Here is an 8,637-nt window from a genome sequence, read left to right as displayed (position 1 = left end):
GGAACCAAGTCTACCAAGTAGCGCTCCTCAAACAAACGCAATACGCAATCTCGAAATACCATCGATGCTCGCACCGATCGATCATCAGCAATCTCCACCTCTAAAGGGCAATCTAACTCGCCCGACGACTCAGGAAACTTCTTGCTAAGCGCAAGTGAAACAAATGATCGGGATGCACCCGAGTCGAACAACACCTGAACTGGGATGCCGTTCACATGGAACGATCATAATGCATACATATACACACGGAGCACATATCAATATCATAACATCATAAAAATAAAATAGAGGGAAAGAATCATACCCGTCACCACATCGGGTGCGGCGCGTGCCTCCTCGGTAGTCAGCTGAAATGCCCGGCTCCTCACCACTGGAGCCTCTGCCTTGCCCTGCCGGCCATTCGTGATCCGCAAGGTCGCTGGAGCTGGCGCCTTCACTGACGCTGAAAACTGTCAACTGAGGGCAATTGGCCTTCTTGTGGCCCCTCTGGTTGCAGTGGAAACACAACAACTCAGATGTCTGTATAGCCACAACAGGAGTAGTACAATCCCTGCTAAAGTGCCCTGCCTTGCCGCACTTGTAGCAGCCTGCTGATCCCATCCGACATGCTCCCTCATGTGTCCTGCCGCATTTCCCGCAGCGGCCCGGTCCCCCTTGGCCTTTCAGCCTCCCATCTGATCCCTTGGACTTCTTCCCTGAAGCCCCAACGGCCTGCCCCGCCTCTGCTTTCCTTTTCCGGATGTGCTCTAAATCGATCTCCCTTTCCCTCGCCCTGGCAATCATGGAGTCCAAGGTAGGGCAAGCTGAAAAGCTAACATGCTCCCGGATGTCAGCCCGTAGCATGTCATGATAACGGGTCCTCCTCATATCCTCATCACCCGCATACTGGGGCACCAACAAAGCCCTCTCTCGGAACTTAGCGGTGATCTCCGCCACAGTCTCCGTCGTCTGCCTCATATCCAAGAACTCCCTGGCCAGCTGCTGAAGCTCGACAACTGGCGCGAACTCCGCCCTAAACCTGGTCGAAAAGTTCGACCAGGTCATAGCCTCGACAGCCGAGGCTCCCAATGTGTCCCCCACGGACTCCCACCAATCCCTAGCTCGGTCTCGTAAACACCCCGCTGCGAACCTCACCTTCGACCCCTCAGGGCAGAAGCTAATCATCTGTGCAGACTCAATGTCGACAATCCATCGCCTGGCGGCAATGGGGTCTTTCACCCCGTGAAAATCCAGCTCACCACTGCCCCTGAAGTCCTTGAAGGACAGTGTGCGAGATCCCGACTGGCTAGATGCCATATCACTCCTGAATGCCCGAAGGCGATCCTCCATCAACTCGATGATCCCTTCCTTGATCGACCCAAAGATGATGGGGGTCGACTCAAGGATGCCTCTGGTAATCTCTGACGCGATGAACTCGCGTAGTCCCTCATCCACCGGCTCGGAACCTGATCCCGAACCTGACCCCTCTCCTGAACCTCCATCTATCGGCCTCGATCGAAGTACCACCATTCTGCAATACATAATAACAATCATTAGTGATACTGATACTTCCTGAGGGATCACAACTACTTACAAGTTCCCTGGTCTTATCTTGGCTTTCCTTGGTTCGGGTACGGATCCTCTGCTTTCAGTAGTACGGGCCCATACTACCTTCCACATCTATACGTACCTTCTTCAAGGACTGCCTCGACTCCACCAGATCCCTTCCACTACGGCTGATCACTGCTATACTTATCCTAGGCTTGCCCTAAAGAAATCTCAGGCTCCACCCTACCAGGTCCTCAGCTGCTGAAGGCCTCTTAGTAGTGCCAATTAACCATTACCTGAATACCATCACATGTGGTGAGGCTCGGATAATCCTTCGAGTAACAGGCTCATCCCTACAACGGTTAGACTCAAACGAGAGCTGCGCAATAGAGCCAGATCCAGCACTCTAATATTATTCAACCCTGATCACATGTGACGTGACGTATTCACCTAATGGCTAACTCCCACCATTCAGAGTCCCACGAAGCACAAAGCAAGCAGCATTCGAACTAAGGGAACAATCTCAATCAACTCTATCTGCTTACAGGAACTGTACTAGCATACAATGCTAAGCTCGTACCATCAGGCATAACCTAATCAGGCTATCCTACTTGCTGTCTACTCAATACTAGCATGTAATTCTCATACAGCTGAAACACATAAAGCAGACACATAAGGCATCACTCCTAGATCCTTAGTCCTATTCTAGCATGCTGTTCCACAAAAGCTGATAAACATAACATAAACTTGTATGGATACTTTGGGGAATACTTACTTGATCTCGGCCGGTCGCGCACATCACACACTTCGTTCTTTCTCAAAATTCTTTTCTCAATTTTTAGAAAACATTTTCTTTAGAAAATCTTTTAATCCCTCGATTTGAGTCCAGACACCCCCGAAGGTGTACCCGAATCCCTCAAACCAGGGCTCTGATACCAAATTGTAACGACCCAATTTTCACATCCAAAAAATTACGTTTTTAAAACATTACGTTAGAAAACATCACAATTAAAACATTGCTTAATTAAACCATTCACAACGAAAACCAAACTTGAAATCCATAATAGTTAAACAATCAAAATATCAGAGTATCAATCCCAGGATAAACTCATAAATGCGGAAACAAGGAGCGTGTGTGATGAACCGCTACCGCGCCTACTCCTTCCCCTTGGCTGAAGAGATACCTGAAACAACAACTGAAAAACATAAGCACAAAGCTTAGTGAGTTCCCCCATAGTACCACATACCATACAAGCATATAACATACCACATTCAGCTAGGAGTTACGGGCCTCGCCCACACTCATGAAGATACGAGCCCTGCCCACACTTCGCTAGCCGGTAGATACGGGCCTTGCCCACACTCTACTATCTGGGAGATACGGACCTAGCCTACACTCCACCCTCGGAGAGATACGGGCCTTGCCCACACTCAACCGCTAACCCATAACATACAAGTATCACACAGACAACAAGTACGGACAACTCTAGCATACTGGCAGGTATATCATAATTGACTAAACCAAGAGATACGGGCTCGGCCCACACTCTCATGCTAACATTTCGTCTACACGGGTCGGCCTTGGTGCCTTAGACCCGTTCCTACTGGGAGGAGAACTCACCTCGAAGTAGCTGCTGGGCTGTGTAGGAATTGACTGTCTGCTGCTGCCACCGCTTCGGAAATCCCCCGACTATCATTCCCACAAAACACTCAATCAAACACTGTTAACTGACCCTCGGACAAATTGACCATTATACCCTTGGTCAAGTTAATAGTCAAGGCCAGAGTCAACTTTCGGTTGACCCGACTCGCCGAGTCTTTGTCCAAACAATTGTTCTGCAACCAGTCTCTACTCGTCGAGTCGGGCGTTGACTCGACGAGTTCTCCTTCTAAGCTGATGTCCAAGTCCTTCATCCTACTCGCTGAGTTGTATGAACAACTCACCGAGTTCATCTTCATCCGATGAACAATTTATGATGTGACTCGCCGAGTCGTATGAACAACTCGCCGAGTCTGTTCTTGATCTAAGGAGATTGCCTTGAACTCGCCAAGTCAAGGCAATAACTCGCCGAGTTCCTTCATGGATGAGTTCGGCTTCCAACTCACTGAGTTGCACCCCAACTCACTGCTCACGCTCGATACTACAAAAGGGGACAAACTCGGAGACTCGCGAGCAGACTCGCCGAGTCAGATGAACGACTCGCCGAGTCGTTGCCATGCAGTTACTAAATACGCGGTTTTGCTCGATTCCAGTCCATGCCATTCACAGATTCGGGTTCCTAGAGCATGAATAACACGTAAAGTTTCCAACTTTACGTGTAGATATTCACCAATGAGAGTTTTAGGGTTCAAAATGCACTAAATGAGTAGATCTAGGGTGAACAAGCAACATGGGTCCATAAAGGCAATGGATCTGAGCTCCTGGAGCTCAATCATGCCCAGATCTAAAGGCCATTCAACTTATTACGAATTATATTGCACATACAAGCTTGGGGAAGGGCTCAAGAAAGACTTAATGGAGTAATAAGCATAGAATCAGAGGGAAAATGGGTTATACCTCAAAGGAATCACTGAGAGAACACTAAGATGCTTGGCTTCCTTTCCTTCCTCTTGATCTACTCCACTTCCTTCTCAAATCCTTCAAGAACACACAAAAATGCTTCAACTCTCAAGGAAATAAGCTTTAAACGAGGGTTGGGAGCTCTGAGGGTGAATGGGGGCTGGCTTGGGGCGAACATAAGGCTTAAATAGGGTGCAAACCCCTGAAACTTAGGGTTTCATCCAACAGCGGTGACTCGCCGAGTCCGGAATATGGACTCGCCGAGTCGCCAACTTAAACATGTCCCGGGTCCCGACTCTACTCGGCGAGTCAGACCTATGACTCGCTGAGTCCAAGGCTAAAGAAAGAGAATACTCAAATAAGATTTACGTACCAGGAACCAGGTACTACATGGGCGATGAGAAACTTTCCCTATTTGGTAAATTCTTGACCTTTCCACAAATAACATAATTAAGAATCACATCCATTTGTTGTAGAAATATGCAAGCATCAATTTTTCATAACGATTTTATTGCAAGGAAATAAATAAATAAATGAGTCAAACCAAAATTTATTTTTATTCATAACAGCAGCGGAAAACATTTGTCCTTACAATGCAAAATCAACTGAAAAACTATGTAATCAAATATTCCCAACAATTCTATCATAACTTTCTAAGCTCAAAATCTAATCTTCGAATTCATGCGATCGAGATCCATTTCTTCGTGATTAGACTCATCTTGCTCTTTCATCAGGCTTCCTCTCTTTTCACTGATCCTGCAAAACATTCAAATGCAATCTTATCACATTATGTATTAAGAATCAATGAATAGGAACTTAATGGAGTTAGATAGTGGATTTTACCTAAAGTACAGCCATACTCTTTGACTCTCCCATCTTCTGGACTCTTCAGGCTCTTAGGGCAGACTTGTATCCAACGCCCTTTCTCTTGGCAACAAACGCAGGTTGGTTCTCCTAGAACGTCCTCAGAAGCATGGTTGGTTGACTTTCCCAACAAATACGCTCCATTGCTTTGCCAAATCATTTCTGATTCAGCAGCAATGAGCATGTAAGTTAGGTCGATAAGGTTTTCGTCATGATCCATCATATAATACTTTCTTTTGAACTCATTATATGATACAGGAAGTGACTGTAGAACCTAGTTCACAGCCAACTTATCCGGGAATGACACACCCAATATTATCAACCTATCGATGTGTGATTTCATTCCTAGAACATGGGCACACACGGGTTTACCATCTTCATGTTTCATTTCCAATAGGGCTTTAGTGACATTGAATAACAACAATAATAATAAAATCAATGATAGGGCTTTAAATGACCCAAGTAAAGGCCCAATCTTCAAAGTCTACCCCCAAGGCCCAATTACCTTTTTCTTGCAAATGGGCCCCAAAGTCCAGGTCCAATATCCTTAATGGGCCCTTTGGCCCAATAAGGCCCAACCGATAAGTCCATGGCCCAATCAGATGAAAAGGCCTATAACTCACAAAATCCAATCAAGCCCAACAACCAAATAAGGCCCGAATGCCCATAAGCCCAAAACTGCTTAGGGCCCAACTAAGCTGCGTACGACCATCGTACCACCATGGTATGTGCAATGTACTGAAGGTTTGGGCACTACGTGCCGCGTACAGCTGGTTACGCCCAACGTACAATCAACTTAAGCACTTTTTCCATTAAGTGCTTAATACTTGCATCCATCACGTCCAAAAGTCAGATCTAGACCTATTCAAACATCCTAAGACATAAAATTGCCAACTTTATGCCCTTGCATGTCTCATAAACACCCAACACTTCCATTAAGACCTTTCCAAGGTCCTTAATCCATGCATGAGGCCAATATATCCATCAAGATCCCATTTTTATGCTTCTAAATGACTAAGGGACCTCAGATCTGTCATTCCCACTTCATGGGGTTGTTTAACTCACCACAAGAGGTCCAAAACCAACCAAAAAGGGTAAACTAGAAAACCCTAGCTAGATCTAAGAATTTAGATGGAAAGGTGCAAGCTTTTTACCTCTATAAGTCTTGCAAGATGACCACAATACAAATTCTTGAAGCACCAAACCGATCCAAGCTTGCCTAGCAACTCCCCTTCTTGAAAGAACTCCAAAATGCTTACCAAAACCCTCTTATTAAGCTCAAACTCTCACTCACACTCTATCCCAGCTGAAAGTAGACGAAATGGGGCTAAGGAGGCTGATAAAGTTTGGTCCAAGAGGCCAAAAGATGTTTAAATAGGGGTTCAAGTCCGGATTTAGGGTTTTGGCCTTCCATTGCGTACGCCCGACGTACCCTTACGTACGCTCCGCGTACGCGAAATGCCCCCGCGATCATTCATGCAGAGTACGCTAAGTGTACTCATAGGTACGCCCAGCGTACTCCAAGGGACCATTTATGACACAAATGGAATTCTTCGAGGGTCTCAAGCCATACCTGATTTAGGGCGTTACACTATTATGAATGAAAGACCAGGAGGTGGCTCTTGGAACACTATATGTTGATTAGCTAAGTAGAGTAGTATTTATGCTAGTTGTCTTTGTGATGCTTGCATGGAAGAACAGGAGGTGGCTCTTGGCACTTGTCTGTGAGACCGAGGGGTGGCCCCCGGCTTGGCAAGAAAGACCACGTGGCGGCCCGTAGCATAATGGCAAGACTATGTGTTAGATGCATTTTGTGCACCCTTTTTGCACAACTTTTAGCCCTTTTTATTTATGTTTTTAGCATAATTGTTCTTTACTTTTATTTCATTTCATCATATCTAGGTTAACTTCGTGAACAACCTTATTTGCACCGTTTTCATGCCCTTTTCAGGTGAACCGGAGGTTGGAGCGCGCTTTGGGAAGTGTCGGGAAGCATTGGCGAAGATTTCAGGATGATCGGGCAAAGAACGAAAAAGTTGGAAAAATCAAGTTTGGAATTGGAGTCAGAGAGGTACACGGGGCGTGTTGAATTTACACTAAAAAGTGGGCACGGGGCGTGTTTGACCAAAATGGGAGCTGTTGACCATGCTGAACACGGGGCGTGTCAGTTTAGTGCAAATCAACACGGGGCGTGTTGCTGAACACGACCCGTGTCAGTTTAGTGCAAATCAACACGGGGCGTGTTGCTGAACACGACCCGTGTCAATTTAGCCTATTTTAACACGAGCCGTGTTTGACCCAAAAACCAACTTTTGACAGTTTTTCTTATCTTTCATATTACGGGTTAAGAGCCATTTTTACACACACACAACATATCAGAGCACCATTGGAGAGGAGAATTCGAAGGTTTTTGCAAGGGTTTTCCCGTCAATCATTTGGAAACATTAATTCTTGTTTTTGTAAGCTGTAATTACACTTAATTTCATCTTTTAGACTTGTGATCTTGTTCTAGCCATGTGTGGATAGAACCCTAATTTCTCCAACTCATGTTTTGACTTTCTAGTTGTGAATCTAATCATATGACTTGATGTTTGTTCTTAATTTCTATCTAATGAATTTGATTTTGCTTCAATCGAATGTTTGATTCTAATTGTGATTCTTATTGGCCTTTTGAATTAGGGTTAGGTCATTCAAGTTATATCTTTTACAAAATCCGTAATTGCTTTGTGAAATTGAACAAGTAACAAGCATTAAATTGATCTCTATTGAATGAATTTAGTGTAAATCTTATTCATACACTTTTACACTACCGAGCTTATGAGGAGTATTGGGTGTTGTTGGGAACATTCACATAAAGCTTCATGCAATCTTATAATCTAATTCTAAGAGCTTGTTTAGATTAGGTTAGTAAGGTTAGGGTTAATCAAAGAGCTTGTTTTGGTTAATTAATGTGGTGAATGGGAAGTGTTAGAGCTTGTTAACACTTTCAAGTACCAACTTAGATAGAATTAAACAAATATCATGTTATTTTGGAATCACATTGCTAAGTTGTCATACATGAGGTTGGAGTCCTTACCTTTTCTAGATTTAATTCACCTTTTTAGTTGACTACTTGTGTTTTTTAGTGTTTGTTTTAATTATTTTATTCTAAACCCCCCTCTTTACTGTTGGTGACCATAGTACCTTGCACAAAGAGGTATAGACTAATTATCCCGTGTCTCTGTGGATCGCCCCTGCTTGCCTTGTACTACCTTTTAGTGCAATATAGTGGGATTATTTTGGAGTATATCGTACCCCTTTATTTGTTGGGTTTGACACCCCTAACACTATGTTTCGCACACAACATCTTTACTGATTATGATATATGTATGGCTCATGGTTATGTATGACAGTATGCGAGTATGTGTTTATATGTTAGACAGTATCCAGTTGAAAGAGACCGAAGGGGTAGGCCAACACCCAGATATTCTAGGCAGTACGTGTTATGTATGGTATGTGGTATGATGGGGGAACTCACTAAGCTTCGTGCTTAAGGCTTACAGTTTTGGTTTCAGGTACTCGTTTTCAAAGGAAAGGAGCCGACTTGATCACATCGCATCACACTATGTTTTCCGCACATGAGATCTTTGGGATTACACTATGATATTATTTTATGATAATATGTTTTGATTACTGACACTTTGGTT

Source organism: Lactuca serriola, chromosome 7 (genome assembly GCF_051521515.1).
Source record: "Lactuca serriola cultivar US96UC23 chromosome 7, Lser_US96UC23_V15, whole genome shotgun sequence".
Taxonomy (NCBI): domain Eukaryota; kingdom Viridiplantae; phylum Streptophyta; class Magnoliopsida; order Asterales; family Asteraceae; genus Lactuca; species Lactuca serriola.
The sequence above is the reverse complement of the archived record's forward strand: the minus strand, read 5'-3'. Positions refer to the sequence as shown.